At 49.8% G+C, this 18,238-nt stretch overlaps 54 non-coding genes across 54 annotated transcripts; all 54 read right to left on the bottom strand.

The window, feature by feature from the left end:
- Positions 1-134: 134 nt before the first annotated feature.
- Positions 135-253, bottom strand: LOC145025396 (5S ribosomal RNA). Its single transcript, XR_013673413.1, has one exon. It is a non-coding gene; the product is annotated as a 5S ribosomal RNA (ribosomal RNA).
- Positions 254-473: 220 nt separating this feature from the next.
- On the bottom strand, positions 474-592 carry LOC145026049 (5S ribosomal RNA). The gene has a single exon (XR_013674036.1). It is a non-coding gene; the product is annotated as a 5S ribosomal RNA (ribosomal RNA).
- Positions 593-810: 218 nt separating this feature from the next.
- Positions 811-929, bottom strand: LOC145015297 (5S ribosomal RNA). The gene has a single exon (XR_013665824.1). It is a non-coding gene; the product is annotated as a 5S ribosomal RNA (ribosomal RNA).
- A 217-nt stretch (positions 930-1,146) lies between these two features.
- On the bottom strand, positions 1,147-1,265 carry LOC145026048 (5S ribosomal RNA). Its single transcript, XR_013674035.1, has one exon. It is a non-coding gene; the product is annotated as a 5S ribosomal RNA (ribosomal RNA).
- A 218-nt stretch (positions 1,266-1,483) lies between these two features.
- Positions 1,484-1,602, bottom strand: LOC145026612 (5S ribosomal RNA). The gene has a single exon (XR_013674575.1). It is a non-coding gene; the product is annotated as a 5S ribosomal RNA (ribosomal RNA).
- Positions 1,603-1,818: 216 nt separating this feature from the next.
- On the bottom strand, positions 1,819-1,937 carry LOC145025110 (5S ribosomal RNA). Its single transcript, XR_013673143.1, has one exon. It is a non-coding gene; the product is annotated as a 5S ribosomal RNA (ribosomal RNA).
- Positions 1,938-2,156: 219 nt separating this feature from the next.
- LOC145015291 (5S ribosomal RNA) lies at positions 2,157-2,275 on the bottom strand. Its single transcript, XR_013665818.1, has one exon. It is a non-coding gene; the product is annotated as a 5S ribosomal RNA (ribosomal RNA).
- A 217-nt stretch (positions 2,276-2,492) lies between these two features.
- Positions 2,493-2,611, bottom strand: LOC145026047 (5S ribosomal RNA). The gene has a single exon (XR_013674034.1). It is a non-coding gene; the product is annotated as a 5S ribosomal RNA (ribosomal RNA).
- Positions 2,612-2,828: 217 nt separating this feature from the next.
- LOC145026046 (5S ribosomal RNA) lies at positions 2,829-2,947 on the bottom strand. The gene has a single exon (XR_013674033.1). It is a non-coding gene; the product is annotated as a 5S ribosomal RNA (ribosomal RNA).
- A 216-nt stretch (positions 2,948-3,163) lies between these two features.
- Positions 3,164-3,282, bottom strand: LOC145026911 (5S ribosomal RNA). The gene has a single exon (XR_013674862.1). It is a non-coding gene; the product is annotated as a 5S ribosomal RNA (ribosomal RNA).
- Positions 3,283-3,499: 217 nt separating this feature from the next.
- On the bottom strand, positions 3,500-3,618 carry LOC145015284 (5S ribosomal RNA). Its single transcript, XR_013665816.1, has one exon. It is a non-coding gene; the product is annotated as a 5S ribosomal RNA (ribosomal RNA).
- Positions 3,619-3,836: 218 nt separating this feature from the next.
- Positions 3,837-3,955, bottom strand: LOC145015279 (5S ribosomal RNA). Its single transcript, XR_013665815.1, has one exon. It is a non-coding gene; the product is annotated as a 5S ribosomal RNA (ribosomal RNA).
- A 217-nt stretch (positions 3,956-4,172) lies between these two features.
- On the bottom strand, positions 4,173-4,291 carry LOC145026045 (5S ribosomal RNA). The gene has a single exon (XR_013674032.1). It is a non-coding gene; the product is annotated as a 5S ribosomal RNA (ribosomal RNA).
- Positions 4,292-4,510: 219 nt separating this feature from the next.
- Positions 4,511-4,629, bottom strand: LOC145027144 (5S ribosomal RNA). Its single transcript, XR_013675082.1, has one exon. It is a non-coding gene; the product is annotated as a 5S ribosomal RNA (ribosomal RNA).
- Positions 4,630-4,845: 216 nt separating this feature from the next.
- Positions 4,846-4,964, bottom strand: LOC145025099 (5S ribosomal RNA). The gene has a single exon (XR_013673133.1). It is a non-coding gene; the product is annotated as a 5S ribosomal RNA (ribosomal RNA).
- Positions 4,965-5,182: 218 nt separating this feature from the next.
- Positions 5,183-5,301, bottom strand: LOC145015273 (5S ribosomal RNA). The gene has a single exon (XR_013665814.1). It is a non-coding gene; the product is annotated as a 5S ribosomal RNA (ribosomal RNA).
- A 217-nt stretch (positions 5,302-5,518) lies between these two features.
- LOC145026044 (5S ribosomal RNA) lies at positions 5,519-5,637 on the bottom strand. Its single transcript, XR_013674030.1, has one exon. It is a non-coding gene; the product is annotated as a 5S ribosomal RNA (ribosomal RNA).
- Positions 5,638-5,854: 217 nt separating this feature from the next.
- Positions 5,855-5,973, bottom strand: LOC145026043 (5S ribosomal RNA). The gene has a single exon (XR_013674029.1). It is a non-coding gene; the product is annotated as a 5S ribosomal RNA (ribosomal RNA).
- Positions 5,974-6,190: 217 nt separating this feature from the next.
- On the bottom strand, positions 6,191-6,309 carry LOC145026910 (5S ribosomal RNA). The gene has a single exon (XR_013674861.1). It is a non-coding gene; the product is annotated as a 5S ribosomal RNA (ribosomal RNA).
- A 217-nt stretch (positions 6,310-6,526) lies between these two features.
- On the bottom strand, positions 6,527-6,645 carry LOC145015266 (5S ribosomal RNA). Its single transcript, XR_013665813.1, has one exon. It is a non-coding gene; the product is annotated as a 5S ribosomal RNA (ribosomal RNA).
- Positions 6,646-6,864: 219 nt separating this feature from the next.
- Positions 6,865-6,983, bottom strand: LOC145025395 (5S ribosomal RNA). Its single transcript, XR_013673412.1, has one exon. It is a non-coding gene; the product is annotated as a 5S ribosomal RNA (ribosomal RNA).
- A 221-nt stretch (positions 6,984-7,204) lies between these two features.
- On the bottom strand, positions 7,205-7,323 carry LOC145026042 (5S ribosomal RNA). The gene has a single exon (XR_013674028.1). It is a non-coding gene; the product is annotated as a 5S ribosomal RNA (ribosomal RNA).
- A 218-nt stretch (positions 7,324-7,541) lies between these two features.
- Positions 7,542-7,660, bottom strand: LOC145015260 (5S ribosomal RNA). Its single transcript, XR_013665812.1, has one exon. It is a non-coding gene; the product is annotated as a 5S ribosomal RNA (ribosomal RNA).
- A 217-nt stretch (positions 7,661-7,877) lies between these two features.
- On the bottom strand, positions 7,878-7,996 carry LOC145026040 (5S ribosomal RNA). Its single transcript, XR_013674026.1, has one exon. It is a non-coding gene; the product is annotated as a 5S ribosomal RNA (ribosomal RNA).
- Positions 7,997-8,212: 216 nt separating this feature from the next.
- Positions 8,213-8,331, bottom strand: LOC145025088 (5S ribosomal RNA). The gene has a single exon (XR_013673122.1). It is a non-coding gene; the product is annotated as a 5S ribosomal RNA (ribosomal RNA).
- A 218-nt stretch (positions 8,332-8,549) lies between these two features.
- Positions 8,550-8,668, bottom strand: LOC145015253 (5S ribosomal RNA). The gene has a single exon (XR_013665808.1). It is a non-coding gene; the product is annotated as a 5S ribosomal RNA (ribosomal RNA).
- A 217-nt stretch (positions 8,669-8,885) lies between these two features.
- On the bottom strand, positions 8,886-9,004 carry LOC145025455 (5S ribosomal RNA). Its single transcript, XR_013673469.1, has one exon. It is a non-coding gene; the product is annotated as a 5S ribosomal RNA (ribosomal RNA).
- A 219-nt stretch (positions 9,005-9,223) lies between these two features.
- LOC145025394 (5S ribosomal RNA) lies at positions 9,224-9,342 on the bottom strand. Its single transcript, XR_013673411.1, has one exon. It is a non-coding gene; the product is annotated as a 5S ribosomal RNA (ribosomal RNA).
- Positions 9,343-9,561: 219 nt separating this feature from the next.
- On the bottom strand, positions 9,562-9,680 carry LOC145026709 (5S ribosomal RNA). The gene has a single exon (XR_013674666.1). It is a non-coding gene; the product is annotated as a 5S ribosomal RNA (ribosomal RNA).
- Positions 9,681-9,897: 217 nt separating this feature from the next.
- On the bottom strand, positions 9,898-10,016 carry LOC145015245 (5S ribosomal RNA). The gene has a single exon (XR_013665807.1). It is a non-coding gene; the product is annotated as a 5S ribosomal RNA (ribosomal RNA).
- A 219-nt stretch (positions 10,017-10,235) lies between these two features.
- Positions 10,236-10,354, bottom strand: LOC145025077 (5S ribosomal RNA). Its single transcript, XR_013673112.1, has one exon. It is a non-coding gene; the product is annotated as a 5S ribosomal RNA (ribosomal RNA).
- Positions 10,355-10,571: 217 nt separating this feature from the next.
- On the bottom strand, positions 10,572-10,690 carry LOC145025066 (5S ribosomal RNA). Its single transcript, XR_013673101.1, has one exon. It is a non-coding gene; the product is annotated as a 5S ribosomal RNA (ribosomal RNA).
- Positions 10,691-10,908: 218 nt separating this feature from the next.
- On the bottom strand, positions 10,909-11,027 carry LOC145025823 (5S ribosomal RNA). The gene has a single exon (XR_013673818.1). It is a non-coding gene; the product is annotated as a 5S ribosomal RNA (ribosomal RNA).
- Positions 11,028-11,245: 218 nt separating this feature from the next.
- Positions 11,246-11,364, bottom strand: LOC145026039 (5S ribosomal RNA). Its single transcript, XR_013674025.1, has one exon. It is a non-coding gene; the product is annotated as a 5S ribosomal RNA (ribosomal RNA).
- A 218-nt stretch (positions 11,365-11,582) lies between these two features.
- LOC145015236 (5S ribosomal RNA) lies at positions 11,583-11,701 on the bottom strand. Its single transcript, XR_013665802.1, has one exon. It is a non-coding gene; the product is annotated as a 5S ribosomal RNA (ribosomal RNA).
- Positions 11,702-11,922: 221 nt separating this feature from the next.
- LOC145025393 (5S ribosomal RNA) lies at positions 11,923-12,041 on the bottom strand. The gene has a single exon (XR_013673410.1). It is a non-coding gene; the product is annotated as a 5S ribosomal RNA (ribosomal RNA).
- A 218-nt stretch (positions 12,042-12,259) lies between these two features.
- On the bottom strand, positions 12,260-12,378 carry LOC145026038 (5S ribosomal RNA). The gene has a single exon (XR_013674024.1). It is a non-coding gene; the product is annotated as a 5S ribosomal RNA (ribosomal RNA).
- Positions 12,379-12,597: 219 nt separating this feature from the next.
- Positions 12,598-12,716, bottom strand: LOC145025055 (5S ribosomal RNA). The gene has a single exon (XR_013673090.1). It is a non-coding gene; the product is annotated as a 5S ribosomal RNA (ribosomal RNA).
- Positions 12,717-12,935: 219 nt separating this feature from the next.
- Positions 12,936-13,054, bottom strand: LOC145025392 (5S ribosomal RNA). The gene has a single exon (XR_013673409.1). It is a non-coding gene; the product is annotated as a 5S ribosomal RNA (ribosomal RNA).
- Positions 13,055-13,273: 219 nt separating this feature from the next.
- LOC145026037 (5S ribosomal RNA) lies at positions 13,274-13,392 on the bottom strand. Its single transcript, XR_013674023.1, has one exon. It is a non-coding gene; the product is annotated as a 5S ribosomal RNA (ribosomal RNA).
- Positions 13,393-13,609: 217 nt separating this feature from the next.
- Positions 13,610-13,728, bottom strand: LOC145025863 (5S ribosomal RNA). The gene has a single exon (XR_013673856.1). It is a non-coding gene; the product is annotated as a 5S ribosomal RNA (ribosomal RNA).
- A 219-nt stretch (positions 13,729-13,947) lies between these two features.
- On the bottom strand, positions 13,948-14,066 carry LOC145025044 (5S ribosomal RNA). Its single transcript, XR_013673079.1, has one exon. It is a non-coding gene; the product is annotated as a 5S ribosomal RNA (ribosomal RNA).
- Positions 14,067-14,285: 219 nt separating this feature from the next.
- LOC145025390 (5S ribosomal RNA) lies at positions 14,286-14,404 on the bottom strand. The gene has a single exon (XR_013673407.1). It is a non-coding gene; the product is annotated as a 5S ribosomal RNA (ribosomal RNA).
- A 219-nt stretch (positions 14,405-14,623) lies between these two features.
- On the bottom strand, positions 14,624-14,742 carry LOC145026036 (5S ribosomal RNA). Its single transcript, XR_013674022.1, has one exon. It is a non-coding gene; the product is annotated as a 5S ribosomal RNA (ribosomal RNA).
- A 218-nt stretch (positions 14,743-14,960) lies between these two features.
- LOC145026035 (5S ribosomal RNA) lies at positions 14,961-15,079 on the bottom strand. Its single transcript, XR_013674021.1, has one exon. It is a non-coding gene; the product is annotated as a 5S ribosomal RNA (ribosomal RNA).
- A 218-nt stretch (positions 15,080-15,297) lies between these two features.
- On the bottom strand, positions 15,298-15,416 carry LOC145025417 (5S ribosomal RNA). The gene has a single exon (XR_013673433.1). It is a non-coding gene; the product is annotated as a 5S ribosomal RNA (ribosomal RNA).
- Positions 15,417-15,634: 218 nt separating this feature from the next.
- Positions 15,635-15,753, bottom strand: LOC145026034 (5S ribosomal RNA). The gene has a single exon (XR_013674020.1). It is a non-coding gene; the product is annotated as a 5S ribosomal RNA (ribosomal RNA).
- Positions 15,754-15,970: 217 nt separating this feature from the next.
- On the bottom strand, positions 15,971-16,089 carry LOC145015231 (5S ribosomal RNA). The gene has a single exon (XR_013665799.1). It is a non-coding gene; the product is annotated as a 5S ribosomal RNA (ribosomal RNA).
- Positions 16,090-16,306: 217 nt separating this feature from the next.
- Positions 16,307-16,425, bottom strand: LOC145025979 (5S ribosomal RNA). Its single transcript, XR_013673967.1, has one exon. It is a non-coding gene; the product is annotated as a 5S ribosomal RNA (ribosomal RNA).
- Positions 16,426-16,643: 218 nt separating this feature from the next.
- On the bottom strand, positions 16,644-16,762 carry LOC145026454 (5S ribosomal RNA). The gene has a single exon (XR_013674428.1). It is a non-coding gene; the product is annotated as a 5S ribosomal RNA (ribosomal RNA).
- A 217-nt stretch (positions 16,763-16,979) lies between these two features.
- LOC145015224 (5S ribosomal RNA) lies at positions 16,980-17,098 on the bottom strand. Its single transcript, XR_013665796.1, has one exon. It is a non-coding gene; the product is annotated as a 5S ribosomal RNA (ribosomal RNA).
- Positions 17,099-17,317: 219 nt separating this feature from the next.
- LOC145025033 (5S ribosomal RNA) lies at positions 17,318-17,436 on the bottom strand. Its single transcript, XR_013673068.1, has one exon. It is a non-coding gene; the product is annotated as a 5S ribosomal RNA (ribosomal RNA).
- Positions 17,437-17,653: 217 nt separating this feature from the next.
- On the bottom strand, positions 17,654-17,772 carry LOC145025011 (5S ribosomal RNA). Its single transcript, XR_013673047.1, has one exon. It is a non-coding gene; the product is annotated as a 5S ribosomal RNA (ribosomal RNA).
- A 218-nt stretch (positions 17,773-17,990) lies between these two features.
- Positions 17,991-18,109, bottom strand: LOC145026379 (5S ribosomal RNA). Its single transcript, XR_013674355.1, has one exon. It is a non-coding gene; the product is annotated as a 5S ribosomal RNA (ribosomal RNA).
- Positions 18,110-18,238: the final 129 nt, after the last annotated feature.

Here is an 18,238-nt window from a genome sequence, read left to right as displayed (position 1 = left end):
GATGGATCGGCTCGGTTCGGGAAACAAGAAAACAATCAAGATTGAACCGGAGGCCGCCCGAGCATTGATATACCAAGAAAGAAAAAAAAAACGCACCTAAAACATAAAAAAAACGCAGACGGGCAACGAAAAAGGGGGTGCAACACGAGGACTTCCCGGGGGGTCACCCATCCTAGTACTACTCACGCCCAAGCACGCTTAACTGCGGAGTTCTGATGGGATCCGGTGCATTAGTGCTGGTATGATCGCACCCGAAATACTATCCATGCTTATTGTTTTTATGTCTTACAAGACGCAGAACCTCGTTTGCTTTCGGACGCGAGGCGTGGGACCCACGTGATGGATCGGTTCGGTTCGGGAAACAAGAAAACAATCAACATTGAACCGGAGGCCGCCCGAGCATGGATATAGCAAGAAAGAAAAAAAAAAACGCACCTAAAACATAAAAAAAACGCAGACGGGCAAAGAAAAAGGGGGTGCAACACGAGGACTTCCCGGGGGGTCACCCATCCTAGTACTACTCTCGCCCAAGCACGCTTAACGGCGGAGTTCTGATGGGATCCGGTGCATTAGTGCTGGTATGATCGCACCCGAAATACTATCCATGCTTATTGTTTTTATGTCTTACAAGACGCAGAACCTCGTTTGCTTTCGGACGCGAGGCGTGGGACCCACGTGATGGATCGGCTCGGTTCGGGAAACAAGAAAACAATCAACATTGAACCGGAGGCCGCCCGAGCATGGATATAGCAAGAAAGAGAAAAAAAACGCACCTAAAACATAAAAAAACGCAGACGGGCAACGAAAAAGGGGGTGCAACACGAGGACTTCCCAGGGGGTCACCCATCCTAGTACTACTCTCGCCCAAGCACGCTTAACTGCGGAGTTCTGATGGGATCCGGTGCATTAGTGCTGGTATGATCGCACCCGAAATACTATCCATGCTTATTGTTTTTATGTCTTACAAGACGCAGAACCTCGTTTGCTTTCGGACGCGAGGCGTGGGACCCACGTGATGGATCGGCTCGGTTCGGGAAACAAGAAAACAATCAACATTGAACCGGAGGCCGCCCGAGCATGGATATAGCAAGAAAGAAAAAAAACGCACCTAAAACATAAAAAAAACGCAGACGGGCAAAGAAAAAGGGGGTGCAACACGAGGACTTCCCGGGGGGTCACCCATCCTAGTACTACTCTCGCCCAAGCACGCTTAACGGCGGAGTTCTGATGGGATCCGGTGCATTAGTGCTGGTATGATCGCACCCGAAATACTATCCATGCTTATTGTTTTTATGTCTTATAAGACGCAGAACCTCGTTTGCTTTCGGACGCGAGGCGTGGGACCCACGTGATGGATCGACTCGGTTCGGGAAACAAGAAAACAATCAACATTGAACCGGAGGCCGCCCGAGCATGGATATAGCAAGAAAGAAAAAAAAAACGCACCTAAAACATAAAAAAACGCAGATGGGCAACGAAAAAGGGGGTGCAACACGAGGACTTCCCAGGGGGTCACCCATCCTAGTACTACTCTCGCCCAAGCACGCTTAACTGCGTAGTTCTGATGGGATCCGGTGCATTAGTGCTGGTATGATCGCACCCGAAATACTATCCATGCTTATTGTTTTTATGTCTTACAAGACGCAGAACCTCGTTTGCTTTCGGACGCGAGGCGTGGGACCCACGTGATGGATCGGCTCGGTTCGGGAAACAAGAAAACAATCAACATTGAACCGGAGGCCGCCCGAGCATGGATATAGCAAGAAAGAAAAAAAACGCACCTAAAACATAAAAAAACGCAGACGGGCAACGAAAAAGGGGGTGCAACACGAGGACTTCCCGGGGGGTCACCCATCCTAGTACTACTCTCGCCCAAGCACGCTTAACTGCGGAGTTCTGATGGGATCCGGTGCATTAGTGCTGGTATGATCGCACCCGAAATACTATCCATGCTTATTGTTTTTATGTCTTACAAGACGCAGAACCTCGTTTGCTTTCGGACGCGAGGCGTGGGACCCACGTGATGGATCGGCTCGGTTCGGGAAACAAGAAAACAATCAACATTGAACCGGAGGCCGCCCGAGCATGGATATAGCAAGAAAGAAAAAAAAAAACGCACCTAAAACATAAAAAAACGCAGACGGGCAACGAATAAGGGGGTGCAACACGAGGACTTCCCAGGGGGTCACCCATCCTAGTACTACTCTCGCCCAAGCACGCTTAACTGCGGAGTTCTGATGGGATCCGGTGCATTAGTGCTGGTATGATCGCACCCGAAATACTATCCATGCTTATTGTTTTTATGTCTTACATGACGCAGAACCTCGTTTGCTTTCGGACGCGAGGCGTGGGACCCACGTGATGGATCGGCTCGGTTCGGGAAACAAGAAAACAATCAACATTGAACCGGAGGCCGCCCGAGCATGGATATAGCAAGAAAGAAAAAAAACGCACCTAAAACATAAAAAAAACGCAGACGGGCAAAGAAAAAGGGGGTGCAACACGAGGACTTCCCGGGGGGTCACCCATCCTAGTACTACTCTCGCCCAAGCACGCTTAACGGCGGAGTTCTGATGGGATCCGGTGCATTAGTGCTGGTATGATCGCACCCGAAATACTATCCATGCTTATTGTTTTTATGTCCTCCAAGACGCAGAACCTCGTTTGCTTTCGGACGCGAGGCGTGGGACCCACGTGATGGATCGGCTCGGTTCGGGAAACAAGAAAACAATCAACATTGAACCGGAGGCCGCCCGAGCATGGATATAGTAAGAAAGAAAAAAAACGCACCTAAAACATAAAAAAAACGCAGACGGGCAAAGAAAAAGGGGGTGCAACACGAGGACTTCCCGGGGGGTCACCCATCCTAGTACTACTCTCGCCCAAGCACGCTTAACGGCGGAGTTCTGATGGGATCCGGTGCATTAGTGCTGGTATGATCGCACCCGAAATACTATCCATGCTTATTGTTTTTATGTCTTACAAGACGCAGAACCTCGTTTGCTTTCGGACGCGAGGCGTGGGACCCACGTGATGGATCGACTCGGTTCGGGAAACAAGAAAACAATCAACATTGAACCGGAGGCCGCCCGAGCATGGATATAGCAAGAAAGAAAAAAAACGCACCTAAAACATAAAAAAACGCAGACGGGCAACGAAAAAGGGGGTGCAACACGAGGACTTCCCAGGGGGTCACCCATCCTAGTACTACTCTCGCCCAAGCACGCTTAACTGCGAAGTTCTGATGGGATCCGGTGCATTAGTGCTTGTATGATCGCACCCGAAATACTATCCATGCTTATTGTTTTTATGTCTTACAAGACGCAGAACCTCGTTTGCTTTCGGACGCGAGGCGTGGGACCCACGTGATGGATCGGCTCGGTTCGGGAAACAAGAAAACAATCAACATTGAACCGGAGGCCGCCCGAGCATGGATATAGCAAGAAAGAAAAAAAACGCACCTAAAACATAAAAAAAACGCAGACGGGCAACGAAAAAGGGGGTGCAACACGAGGACTTCCCAGGGGGTCACCCATCCTAGTACTACTCTCGCCCAAGCACGCTTAACTGCGGAGTTCTGATGGGATCCGGTGCATTAGTGCTGGTATGATCGCACCCGAAATACTATCCATGCTTATTGTTTTTATGTCTTACAAGACGCAGAACCTCGTTTGCTTTCGGACGCGAGGCGTGGGACCCACGTGATGGATCGGCTCGGTTCGGGAAACAAGAAAACAATCAACATTGAACCGGAGGCCGCCCGAGCATGGATATAGCAAGAAAGAGAAAAAAAACGCACCTAAAACATAAAAAAACGCAGACGGGCAACGAAAAAGGGGGTGCAACACGAGGACTTCCCAGGGGGTCACCCATCCTAGTACTACTCTCGCCCAAGCACGCTTAACTGCGGAGTTCTGATGGGATCCGGTGCATTAGTGCTGGTATGATCGCACCCGAAATACTATCCATGCTTATTGTTTTTATGTCTTACAAGACGCAGAACCTCGTTTGCTTTCGGACGCGAGGCGTGGGACCCACGTGATGGATCGGCTCGGTTCGGGAAACAAGAAAACAATCAACATTGAACCGGAGGCCGCCCGAGCATGGATATAGCAAGAAAGAAAAAAAACGCACCTAAAACATAAAAAAAACGCAGACGGGCAAAGAAAAAGGGGGTGCAACACGAGGACTTCCCGGGGGGTCACCCATCCTAGTACTACTCTCGCCCAAGCACGCTTAACGGCGGAGTTCTGATGGGATCCGGTGCATTAGTGCTGGTATGATCGCACCCGAAATACTATCCATGCTTATTGTTTTTATGTCTTATAAGACGCAGAACCTCGTTTGCTTTCGGACGCGAGGCGTGGGACCCACGTGATGGATCGACTCGGTTCGGGAAACAAGAAAACAATCAACATTGAACCGGAGGCCGCCCGAGCATGGATATAGCAAGAAAGAAAAAAAAAAACGCACCTAAAACATAAAAAAACGCAGATGGGCAACGAAAAAGGGGGTGCAACACGAGGACTTCCCAGGGGGTCACCCATCCTAGTACTACTCTCGCCCAAGCACGCTTAACTGCGTAGTTCTGATGGGATCCGGTGCATTAGTGCTTGTATGATCGCACCCGAAATACTATCCATGCTTATTGTTTTTATGTCTTACAAGACGCAGAACCTCGTTTGCTTTCGGACGCGAGGCGTGGGACCCACGTGATGGATCGGCTCGGTTCGGGAAACAAGAAAACAATCAACATTGAACCGGAGGCCGCCCGAGCATGGATATAGCAAGAAAGAAAAAAAACGCACCTAAAACATAAAAAAACGCAGACGGGCAACGAAAAAGGGGGTGCAACACGAGGACTTCCCGGGGGGTCACCCATCCTAGTACTACTCTCGCCCAAGCACGCTTAACTGCGGAGTTCTGATGGGATCCGGTGCATTAGTGCTGGTATGATCGCACCCGAAATACTATCCATGCTTATTGTTTTTATGTCTTACAAGACGCAGAACCTCGTTTGCTTTCGGACGCGAGGCGTGGGACCCACGTGATGGATCGGCTCGGTTCGGGAAACAAGAAAACAATCAACATTGAACCGGAGGCCGCCCGAGCATGGATATAGCAAGAAAGAAAAAAAAAACGCACCTAAAACATAAAAAAACGCAGACGGGCAACGAATAAGGGGGTGCAACACGAGGACTTCCCAGGGGGTCACCCATCCTAGTACTACTCTCGCCCAAGCACGCTTAACTGCGGAGTTCTGATGGGATCCGGTGCATTAGTGCTGGTATGATCGCACCCGAAATACTATCCATGCTTATTGTTTTTATGTCTTACATGACGCAGAACCTCGTTTGCTTTCGGACGCGAGGCGTGGGACCCACGTGATGGATCGGCTCGGTTCGGGAAACAAGAAAACAATCAACATTGAACCGGAGGCCGCCCGAGCATGGATATAGCAAGAAAGAAAAAAAACGCACCTAAAACATAAAAAAAACGCAGACGGGCAAAGAAAAAGGGGGTGCAACACGAGGACTTCCCGGGGGGTCACCCATCCTAGTACTACTCTCGCCCAAGCACGCTTAACGGCGGAGTTCTGATGGGATCCGGTGCATTAGTGCTGGTATGATCGCACCCGAAATACTATCCATGCTTATTGTTTTTATGTCCTCCAAGACGCAGAACCTCGTTTGCTTTCGGACGCGAGGCGTGGGACCCACGTGATGGATCGGCTCGGTTCGGGAAACAAGAAAACAATCAACATTGAACCGGAGGCCGCCCGAGCATGGATATAGTAAGAAAGAAAAAAAACGCACCTAAAACATAAAAAAAACGCAGACGGGCAAAGAAAAAGGGGGTGCAACACGAGGACTTCCCGGGGGGTCACCCATCCTAGTACTACTCTCGCCCAAGCACGCTTAACGGCGGAGTTCTGATGGGATCCGGTGCATTAGTGCTGGTATGATCGCACCCGAAATACTATCCATGCTTATTGTTTTTATGTCTTACAAGACGCAGAACCTCGTTTGCTTTCGGACGCGAGGCGTGGGACCCACGTGATGGATCGACTCGGTTCGGGAAACAAGAAAACAATCAACATTGAACCGGAGGCCGCCCGAGCATGGATATAGCAAGAAAGAAAAAAAAACGCACCTAAAACATAAAAAAACGCAGACGGGCAACGAAAAAGGGGGTGCAACACGAGGACTTCCCAGGGGGTCACCCATCCTAGTACTACTCTCGCCCAAGCACGCTTAACTGCGAAGTTCTGATGGGATCCGGTGCATTAGTGCTTGTATGATCGCACCCGAAATACTATCCATGCTTATTGTTTTTATGTCTTACAAGACGCAGAACCTCGTTTGCTTTCGGACGCGAGGCGTGGGACCCACGTGATGGATCGGCTCGGTTCGGGAAACAAGAAAACAATCAACATTGAACCGGAGGCCGCCCGAGCATGGATATAGCAAGAAAGAAAAAAAACGCACCTAAAACATAAAAAAAACGCAGACGGGCAACGAAAAAGGGGGTGCAACACGAGGACTTCCCAGGGGGTCACCCATCCTAGTACTACTCTCGCCCAAGCACGCTTAACTGCGGAGTTCTGATGGGATCCGGTGCATTAGTGCTGGTATGATCGCACCCGAAATACTATCCATGCTTATTGTTTTTATGTCTTACAAGACGCAGAACCTCGTTTGCTTTCGGACGCGAGGCGTGGGACCCACGTGATGGATCGGCTCGGTTCGGGAAACAAGAAAACAATCAACATTGAACCGGAGGCCGCCCGAGCATTGATATACCAAGAAAGAAAAAAAAAACGCACCTAAAACATAAAAAAAACGCAGACGGGCAACGAAAAAGGGGGTGCAACACGAGGACTTCCCGGGGGGTCACCCATCCTAGTACTACTCACGCCCAAGCACGCTTAACTGCGGAGTTCTGATGGGATCCGGTGCATTAGTGCTGGTATGATCGCACCCGAAATACTATCCATGCTTATTGTTTTTATGTCTTACAAGACGCAGAACCTCGTTTGCTTTCGGACGCGAGGCGTGGGACCCACGTGATGGATCGGTTCGGTTCGGGAAACAAGAAAACAATCAACATTGAACCGGAGGCCGCCCGAGCATGGATATAGCAAGAAAGAAAAAAAAAAAACGCACCTAAAACATAAAAAAAACGCAGACGGGCAAAGAAAAAGGGGGTGCAACACGAGGACTTCCCGGGGGGTCACCCATCCTAGTACTACTCTCGCCCAAGCACGCTTAACGGCGGAGTTCTGATGGGATCCGGTGCATTAGTGCTGGTATGATCGCACCCGAAATACTATCCATGCTTATTGTTTTTATGTCTTACAAGACGCAGAACCTCGTTTGCTTTCGGACGCGAGGCGTGGGACCCACGTGATGGATCGGCTCGGTTCGGGAAACAAGAAAACAATCAACATTGAACCGGAGGCCGCCCGAGCATGGATATAGCAAGAAAGAGAAAAAAAACGCACCTAAAACATAAAAAAACGCAGACGGGCAACGAAAAAGGGGGTGCAACACGAGGACTTCCCAGGGGGTCACCCATCCTAGTACTACTCTCGCCCAAGCACGCTTAACTGCGGAGTTCTGATGGGATCCGGTGCATTAGTGCTGGTATGATCGCACCCGAAATACTATCCATGCTTATTGTTTTTATGTCTTACAAGACGCAGAACCTCGTTTGCTTTCGGACGCGAGGCGTGGGACCCACGTGATGGATCGGCTCGGTTCGGGAAACAAGAAAACAATCAACATTGAACCGGAGGCCGCCCGAGCATGGATATAGCAAGAAAGAAAAAAAACGCACCTAAAACATAAAAAAAACGCAGACGGGCAAAGAAAAAGGGGGTGCAACACGAGGACTTCCCGGGGGGTCACCCATCCTAGTACTACTCTCGCCCAAGCACGCTTAACGGCGGAGTTCTGATGGGATCCGGTGCATTAGTGCTGGTATGATCGCACCCGAAATACTATCCATGCTTATTGTTTTTATGTCTTATAAGACGCAGAACCTCGTTTGCTTTCGGACGCGAGGCGTGGGACCCACGTGATGGATCGGCTCGGTTCGGGAAACAAGAAAACAATCAACATTGAACCGGAGGCCGCCCGAGCATGGATATAGCAAGAAAGAAAAAAAACGCACCTAAAACATAAAAAAACGCAGACGGGCAACGAAAAAGGGGGTGCAACACGAGGACTTCCCGGGGGGTCACCCATCCTAGTACTACTCTCGCCCAAGCACGCTTAACTGCGGAGTTCTGATGGGATCCGGTGCATTAGTGCTGGTATGATCGCACCCGAAATACTATCCATGCTTATTGTTTTTATGTCTTACAAGACGCAGAACCTCGTTTGCTTTCGGACGCGAGGCGTGGGACCCACGTGATGGATCGGCTCGGTTCGGGAAACAAGAAAACAATCAACATTGAACCGGAGGCCGCCCGAGCATGGATATAGCAAGAAAGAAAAAAAAAACGCACCTAAAACATAAAAAAACGCAGACGGGCAACGAAAAAGGGGGTGCAACACGAGGACTTCCCAGGGGGTCACCCATCCTAGTACTACTCTCGCCCAAGCACGCTTAACTGCGGAGTTCTGATGGGATCCGGTGCATTAGTGCTGGTATGATCGCACCCGAAATACTATCCATGCTTATTGTTTTTATGTCTTACATGACGCAGAACCTCGTTTGCTTTCGGACGCGAGGCGTGGGACCCACGTGATGGATCGGCTCGGTTCGGGAAACAAGAAAACAATCAACATTGAACCGGAGGCCGCCCGAGCATGGATATAGCAAGAAAGAAAAAAAAACGCACCTAAAACATAAAAAAACGCAGACTGGCAACGAAAAAGGGGGTGCAACACGAGGACTTCCCTGGGGGTCACCCATCCTAGTACTACTCTCGCCCAAGCACGCTTAACTGCGGAGTTCTGATGGGATCCGGTGCATTAGTGCTGGTATGATCGCACCCGAAATACTATCCATGCTTATTGTTTTTATGTCTTACAAGACGCAGAACCTCGTTTGCTTTCGGACGCGAGGCGTGGGACCCACGTGATGGATCGGCTCGGTTCGGGAAACAAGAAAACAATCAACATTGAACCGGAAGCCGCCCGAGCATTGATATACCAAGAAAGAAAAAAAAAACGCACCTAAAACATAAAAAAAACGCAGACGGGCAACGAAAAAGGGGGTGCAACACGAGGACTTCCCGGGGGGTCACCCATCCTAGTACTACTCACGCCCAAGCACGCTTAACTGCGGAGTTCTGATGGGATCCGGTGCATTAGTGCTGGTATGATCGCACCCGAAATACTATCCATGCTTATTGTTTTTATGTCTTACAAGACGCAGAACCTCGTTTGCTTTCGGACGCGAGGCGTGGGACCCACGTGATGGATCGGTTCGGTTCGGGAAACAAGAAAACAATCAACATTGAACCGGAGGCCGCCCGAGCATGGATATAGCAAGAAAGAAAAAAAAAACGCACCTAAAACATAAAAAAAACGCAGACGGGCAAAGAAAAAGGGGGTGCAACACGAGGACTTCCCGGGGGGTCACCCATCCTAGTACTACTCTCGCCCAAGCACGCTTAACGGCGGAGTTCTGATGGAATCCGGTGCATTAGTGCTGGTATGATCGCACCCGAAATACTATCCATGCTTATTGTTTTTATGTCTTACAAGACGCAGAACCTCGTTTGCTTTTGGACGCGAGGCGTGGGACCCACGTGATGGATCGGCTCGGTTCGGGAAACAAGAAAACAATCAACATTGAACCGGAGGCCGCCCGAGCATGGATATAGCAAGAAAGAAAAAAAACGCACCTAAAACATAAAAAAAACGCAGACGGGCAACGAAAAAGGGGGTGCAACACGAGGACTTCCCAGGGGGTCACCCATCCTAGTACTACTCTCGCCCAAGCACGCTTAACTGCGGAGTTCTGATGGGATCCGGTGCATTAGTGCTGGTATGATCGCACCCGAAATACTATCCATGCTTATTGTTTTTATGTCTTACAAGACGCAGAACCTCGTTTGCTTTCGGACGCGAGGCGTGGGACCCACGTGATGGATCGGCTCGGTTCGGGAAACAAGAAAACAATCAACATTGAACCGGAGGCCGCCCGAGCATTGATATACCAAGAAAGAAAAAAAAAACGCACCTAAAACATAAAAAAAACGCAGACGGGCAACGAAAAAGGGGGTGCAACACGAGGACTTCCCGGGGGGTCACCCATCCTAGTACTACTCTCGCCCAAGCACGCTTAACTGCGGAGTTCTGATGGGATCCGGTGCATTAGTGCTGGTATGATCGCACCCGAAATACTATCCATGCTTATTGTTTTTATGTCTTACAAGACGCAGAACCTCGTTTGCTTTCGGACGCGAGGCGTGGGACCCACGTGATGGATCGGCTCGGTTCGGGAAACAAGAAAACAATCAACATTGAACCAGAGGCCGCCCGAGCATGGATATAGCAAGAAAGAAAAAAAAACGCACCTAAAACATAAAAAAACGCAGACGGGCAACGAAAAAGGGGGTGCAACACGAGGACTTCCCGGGGGGTCACCCATCCTAGTACTACTCTCGCCCAAGCACGCTTAACTGCGGAGTTCTGATGGGATCCGGTGCATTAGTGCTGGTATGATCGCACCCGAAATACTATCCATGCTTATTGTTTTTATGTCTTACAAGACGCAGAACCTCGTTTGCTTTCGGACGCGAGGCGTGGGACCCACGTGATGGATCGGCTCGGTTCGGGAAACAAGAAAACAATCAACATTGAACCGGAGGCCGCCCGAGCATGGATATAGCAAGAAAGAAAAAAAAAACGCACCTAAAACATAAAAAAACGCAGACTGGCAACGAAAAAGGGGGTGCAACACGAGGACTTCCCGGGGGGTCACCCATCCTAGTACTACTCTCGCCCAAGCACGCTTAACTGCGGAGTTCTGATGGGATCCGGTACATTAGTGCTGGTATGATCGCACCCGAAATACTATCCATGCTTATTGTTTTTATGTCTTACAAGACGCAGAACCTCGTTTGCTTTCGGACGCGAGGCGTGGGACCCACGTGATGGATCGGCTCGGTTCGGGAAACAAGAAAACAATCAACATTGAACCGGAGGCCGCCCGAGCATGGATATAGCAAGAAAGAAAAAAAAACGCACCTAAAACATAAAAAAAACGCAGACGGGCAAAGAAAAAGGGGGTGCAACACGAGGACTTCCCGGGGGGTCACCCATCCTAGTACTACTCTCGCCCAAGCACGCTTAACGGCGGAGTTCTGATGGGATCCGGTGCATTAGTGCTGGTATGATCGCACCCGAAATACTATCCATGCTTATTGTTTTTATGTCTTACAAGACGCAGAACCTCGTTTGCTTTCGGACGCGAGGCGTGGGACCCACGTGATGCATCGGCTCGGTTCGGGAAACAAGAAAACAATCAACATTGAACCGGAGGCCGCCCGAGCATGGATATAGCAAGAAAGAAAAAAAAAACGCACCTAAAACATAAAAAAACACAGACGGGCAACGAAAAAGGGGGTGCAACACGAGGACTTCCCAGGGGGTCACCCATCCTAGTACTACTCTCGCCCAAGCACGCTTAACTGCGGAGTTCTGATGGGATCCGGTGCATTAGTGCTGGTATGATCGCACCCGAAATACTATCCATGCTTATTGTTTTTATGTCTTACAAGACGCAGAACCTCGTTTGCTTTCGGACGCGAGGCGTGGGACCCACGTGATGGATCGGCTCGGTTCGGGAAACAAGAAAACAATCAACATTGAACCGGAGGCCGCCCGAGCATTGATATACCAAGAAAGAAAAAAAAAAAACGCACCTAAAACATAAAAAAAACGCAGACGGGCAACGAAAAAGGGGGTGCAACACGAGGACTTCCCGGGGGGTCACCCATCCTAGTACTACTCACGCCCAAGCACGCTTAACTGCGGAGTTCTGATGGGATCCGGTGCATTAGTGCTGGTATGATCGCACCCGAAATACTATCCATGCTTATTGTTTTTATGTCTTACAAGACGCAGAACCTCGTTTGCTTTCGGACGCGAGGCGTGGGACCCACGTGATGGATCGGCTCGGTTCGGGAAACAAGAAAACAATCAACATTGAACCGGAGGCCGCCCGAGCATGGATATAGCAAGAAAGAAAAAAAAACGCACCTAAAACATAAAAAAAACGCAGACGGGCAAAGCAAAAGGGGGTGCAACACGAGGACTTCCCGGGGGGTCACCCATCCTAGTACTACTCTCGCCCAAGCACGCTTAACGGCGGAGTTCTGATGGGATCCGGTGCATTAGTGCTGGTATGATCGCACCCGAAATACTATCCATGCTTATTGTTTTTATGTCTTACAAGACGCAGAACCTCGTTTGCTTTCGGACGCGAGGCGTGGGACCCACGTGATGGATCGGCTCGGTTCGGGAAACAAGAAAACAATCAACATTGAACCGGAGGCCGCCCGAGCATTGATATACCAAGAAAGAAAAAAAAAACGCACCTAAAACATAAAAAAAACGCAGACGGGCAACGAAAAAGGGGGTGCAACACGAGGACTTCCCGGGGGGTCACCCATCCTAGTACTACTCTCGCCCAAGCACGCTTAACTGCGGAGTTCTGATGGGATCCGGTGCATTAGTGCTGGTATGATCGCACCCGAAATACTATCCATGCTTATTGTTTTTATGTCTTACAAGACGCAGAACCTCGTTTGCTTTCGGACGCGAGGCGTGGGACCCACGTGATGGATCGGCTCGGTTCGGGAAACAAGAAAACAATCAACATTGAACCGGAGGCCGCCCGAGCATTGATATACCAAGAAAGAAAAAAAAAACGCACCTAAAACATAAAAAAAACGCAGACGGGCAACGAAAAAGGGGGTGCAACACGAGGACTTCCCGGGGGGTCACCCATCCTAGTACTACTCACGCCCAAGCACGCTTAACTGCGGAGTTCTGATGGGATCCGGTGCATTAGTGCTGGTATGATCGCACCCGAAATACTATCCATGCTTATTGTTTTTATGTCTTACAAGACGCAGAACCTCGTTTGCTTTCGGACGCGAGGCGTGGGACCCACGTGATGGATCGGCTCGGTTCGGGAAACAAGAAAACAATCAACATTGAACCGGAGGCCGCCCGAGCATGGATATAGCAAGAAAGAAAAAAAAAACGCACCTAAAACATAAAAAAAACGCAGACGGGCAAAGAAAAAGGGGGTGCAACACGAGGACTTCCCGGGGGGTCACCCATCCTAGTACTACTCTCGCCCAAGCACGCTTAACGGCGGAGTTCTGATGGGATCCGGTGCATTAGTGCTGGTATGATCGCACCCGAAATACTATCCATGCTTATTGTTTTTATGTCTTACAAGACGCAGAACCTCGTTTGCTTTCGGACGCGAGGCGTGGGACCCACGTGATGGATCGGCTCGGTTCGGGAAACAAGAAAACAATCAACATTGAACCGGAGGCCGCCCGAGCATGGATATAGCAAGAAAGAAAAAAAACGCACCTAAAACATAAAAAAAACGCAGACGGGCAACGAAAAAGGGGGTGCAACACGAGGACTTCCCAGGGGGTCACCCATCCTAGTACTACTCTCGCCCAAGCATGCTTAACTGCGGAGTTCTGATGGGATCCGGTGCATTAGTGCTGGTATGATCGCACCCGAAATACTATCCATGCTTATTGTTTTTATGTCTTACAAGACGCAGAACCTCGTTTGCTTTCGGACGCGAGGCGTGGGACCCACGTGATGGATCGGCTCGGTTCGGGAAACAAGAAAACAATCAACATTGAACCGGAGGCCGCCCGAGCATTGATATACCAAGAAAGAAAAAAAAAACGCACCTAAAACATAAAAAAAACGCAGACGGGCAACGAAAAAGGGGGTGCAACACGAGGACTTCCCGGGGGGTCACCCATCCTAGTACTACTCTCGCCCAAGCACGCTTAACTGCGGAGTTCTGATGGGATCCGGTGCATTAGTGCTGGTATGATCGCACCCGAAATACTATCCATGCTTATTGTTTTTATGTCTTACAAGACGCAGAACCTCGTTTGCTTTCGGACGCGAGGCGTGGGACCCACGTGATGGATCGGCTCGGTTCGGGAAACAAGAAAACAATCAACATTGAACCGGAGGCCGCCCGAGCATTGATATACCAAGAAAGAAAAAAAAAACGCACCTAAAACATAAAAAAAACGCAGACGGGCAACGAAAAAGGGGGTGCAACACGAGGACTTCCCGGGGGGTCACCCATCCTAGTACTACTCACGCCCAAGCACGCTTAACTGCGGAGTTCTGATGGGATCCGGTGCATTAGTGCTGGTATGATCGCACCCGAAATACTATCCATGCTTATTGTTTTTATGTCTTACAAGACGCAGAACCTCGTTTGCTTTCGGACGCGAGGCGTGGGACCCACGTGATGGATCGGCTCGGTTCGGGAAACAAGAAAACAATCAACATTGAACCGGAGGCCGCCCGAGCATGGATATAGCAAGAAAGAAAAAAAAAACGCACCTAAAACATAAAAAAAACGCAGACGGGCAAAGAAAAAGGGGGTGCAACACGAGGACTTCCCGGGGGGTCACCCATCCTAGTACTACTCTCGCCCAAGCACGCTTAACGGCGGAGTTCTGATGGGATCCGGTGCATTAGTGCTGGTATGATCGCACCCGAAATACTATCCATGCTTATTGTTTTTATGTCTTACAAGACGCAGAACCTCGTTTGCTTTCGGACGCGAGGCGTGGGACCCACGTGATGGATCGGCTCGGTTCGGGAAACAAGAAAACAATCAACATTGAACCGGAGGCCGCCCGAGCATGGATATAGCAAGAAAGAAAAAAAAACGCACCTAAAACATAAAAAAAACGCAGACGGGCAAAGAAAAAGGGGGTGCAACACGAGGACTTCCCGGGGGGTCACCCATCCTAGTACTACTCTCGCCCAAGCACGCTTAACGGCGGAGTTCTGATGGGATCCGGTGCATTAGTGCTGGTATGATCGCACCCGAAATACTATCCATGCTTATTGTTTTTATGTCTTACAAGACGCAGAACCTCGTTTGCTTTCGGACGCGAGGCGTGGGACCCACGTGATGGATCGGCTCGGTTCGGGAAACAAGAAAACAATCAACATTGAACCGGAGGCCGCCCGAGCATGGATATAGCAAGAAAGAAAAAAAAAACGCACCTAAAACATAAAAAAACGCAGACGGGCAACGAAAAAGGGGGTGCAACACGAGGACTTCCCAGGGGGTCACCCATCCTAGTACTACTCTCGCCCAAGCACGCTTAACTGCGGAGTTCTTATGGGATCCGGTGCATTAGTGCTGGTATGATCGCACCCGAAATACTATCAATGCTTATTGTTTTTATGTCTTACAAGACGCAGAACCTCGTTTGCTTTCGGACGCGAGGCGTGGGACCCACGTGATGGATCGGCTCGGTTCGGGAAACAAGAAAACAATCAACATTGAACCGGAGGCCGCCCGAGCATGGATATAGCAAGAAAGAAAAAAAAACGCACCTAAAACATAAAAAAAACGCAGACGGGCAAAGAAAAAGGGGGTGCAACACGAGGACTTCCCGGGGGGTCACCCATCCTAGTACTACTCTCGCCCAAGCACGCTTAACGGCGGAGTTCTGATGGGATCCGGTGCATTAGTGCTGGTATGATCGCACCCGAAATACTATCCATGCTTATTGTTTTTATGTCTTACAAGACGCAGAACCTCGTTTGCTTTCGGACGCGAGGCGTGGGACCCACGTGATGGATCGGCTCGGTTCGGGAAACAAGAAAACAATCAACATTGAACCGGAGGCCGCCCGAGCATGGATATAGCAAGAAAGAAAAAAAAACGCACCTAAAACATAAAAAAACGCAGACGGGCAACGAAAAAGGGGGTGCAACACGAGGACTTCCCAGGGGGTCACCCATCCTAGTACTACTCTCGCCCAAGCACGCTTAACTGCGGAGTTCTGATGGGATCCGGTGCATTAGTGCTGGTATGATCGCACCCGAAATACTATCCATGCTTATTGTTTTTATGTCTTACAAGACGCAGAACCTCGTTTGCTTTCGGACGCGAGGCGTGGGACCCACGTGATGGATCGGCTCGGTTCGGGAAACAAGAAAACAATCAACATTGAACCGGAGGCCGCCCGAGCATGGATATAGCAAGAAAGAAAAAAAACGCACCTAAAACATAAAAAAAACGCAGACGGGCAACGAAAAAGGGGGTGCAACACGAGGACTTCCCAGGGGGTCACCCATCCTAGTACTACTCTCGCCCAAGAACGCTTAACTGCGGAGTTCTGATGGGATCCGGTGCATTAGTGCTGGTATGATCGCACCCGAAATACTATCCATGCTTATTGTTTTTATGTCTTACAAGACGCAGAACCTCGTTTGCTTTCGGACGCGAGGCGTGGGACCCACGTGATGGATCGGCTCGGTTCGGGAAACAAGAAAACAATCAACATTGAACCGGAGGCCGCCCGAGCATTGATATACCAAGAAAGAAAAAAAAAATGCACCTAAAACATAAAAAAACGCAGACGGGCAACGAAAAAGGGGGTGCAACACGAGGACTTCCCGGGGGGTCACCCATCCTAGTACTACTCTCGCCCAAGCACGCTTAACGGCGGAGTTCTGATGGGATCCGGTGCATTAGTGCTGGTATGATCACACCCGAAATACTATCCATGCTTATTGTTTTTATGTCTTACAAGACGCAGAACCTCGTTTGCTTTCGGACGCGAGGCGTGGGACCCACGTGATGGATCGGCTCGGTTCGGGAAACAAGAAAACAATCAACATTGAACCGGAGGCCGCCCGAGCATGGATATAGCAAGAAAGAAAAAAAAACGCACCTAAAACATAAAAAAATGCAGACGGGCAACGAAAAAGGGGGTGCAACACGAGGACTTCCCAGGGGGTCACCCATCCTAGTACTACTCTCGCCCAAGCACGCTTAACTGCGGAGTTCTGATGGGATCCGGTGCATTAGTGCTGGTATGATCGCACCCGAAATACTATCCATGCTTATTGTTTTTATGTCTTACAAGACGCAGAACCTCGTTTGCTTTCGGACGCGAGGCGTGGGACCCACGTGATGGATCGGCTCGGTTCGGGAAACAAGAAAACAATCAACATTGAACCGGAGGCCGCCCGAGCATTGATATACCAAGAAAGAAAAAAAAAACGCACCTAAAACATAAAAAAAACGCAGACGGGCAACGAAAAAGGGGGTGCAACACGAGGACTTCCCGGGGGGTCACCCATCCTAGTACTACTCTCGCCCAAGCACGCTTAACTGCGGAGTTCTGATGGGATCCGGTGCATTAGTGCTGGTATGATCGCACCCGAAATACTATCCATGCTTATTGTTTTTATGTCTTACAAGACGCAGAACCTCGTTTGCTTTCGGACGCGAGGCGTGGGACCCACGTGATGGATCGGCTCGGTTCGGGAAACAAGAAAACAATCAACATTGAACCGGAGGCCGCCCGAGCATGGATATAGGAAGAAAGAAAAAAAAACGCACCTAAAACATAAAAAAACGCAGACGGGCAACGAAAAAGGGGGTGCAACACGAGGACTTCCCGGGGGGTCACCCATCCTAGTACTACTCTCGCCCAAGCACGCTTAACTGCGGAGTTCTGATGGGATCCGGTGCATTAGTGCTGGTATGATCGCACCCGAAATACTATCCATGCTTATTGTTTTTATGTCTTACAAGACGCAGAACCTCGTTTGCTTTCGGACGCGAGGCGTGGGACCCACGTGATGGATCGGCTCGGTTCGGGAAACAAGAAAACAATCAACATTGAACCGGAGGCCGCCCGAGCATGGATATAGCAAGAAAGAAAAAAAAAACGCACCTAAAACATAAAAAAACGCAGACTGGCAACGAAAAAGGGGGTGCAACACGAGGACTTCCCGGGGGGTCACCCATCCTAGTACTACTCTCGCCCAAGCACGCTTAACTGCGGAGTTCTGATAGGATCCGGTGCATTAGTGCTGGTATGATCGCACCCGAAATACTATCCATGCTTATTGTTTTTATGTCTTACAAGACGCAGAACCTCGTTTGCTTTCGGACGCGAGGCGTGGGACACACGTGATGGATCGGCTCGGTTCGGGAAACAAGAAAACAATCAACATTG

This window comes from Lactuca saligna, chromosome 1 (assembly GCF_052625555.1).
Source record: "Lactuca saligna cultivar CGN05327 chromosome 1, ASM5262555v1, whole genome shotgun sequence".
NCBI lineage: Eukaryota > Viridiplantae > Streptophyta > Magnoliopsida > Asterales > Asteraceae > Lactuca > Lactuca saligna.
This window is presented reverse-complemented; position numbering and strand designations above follow the sequence as displayed.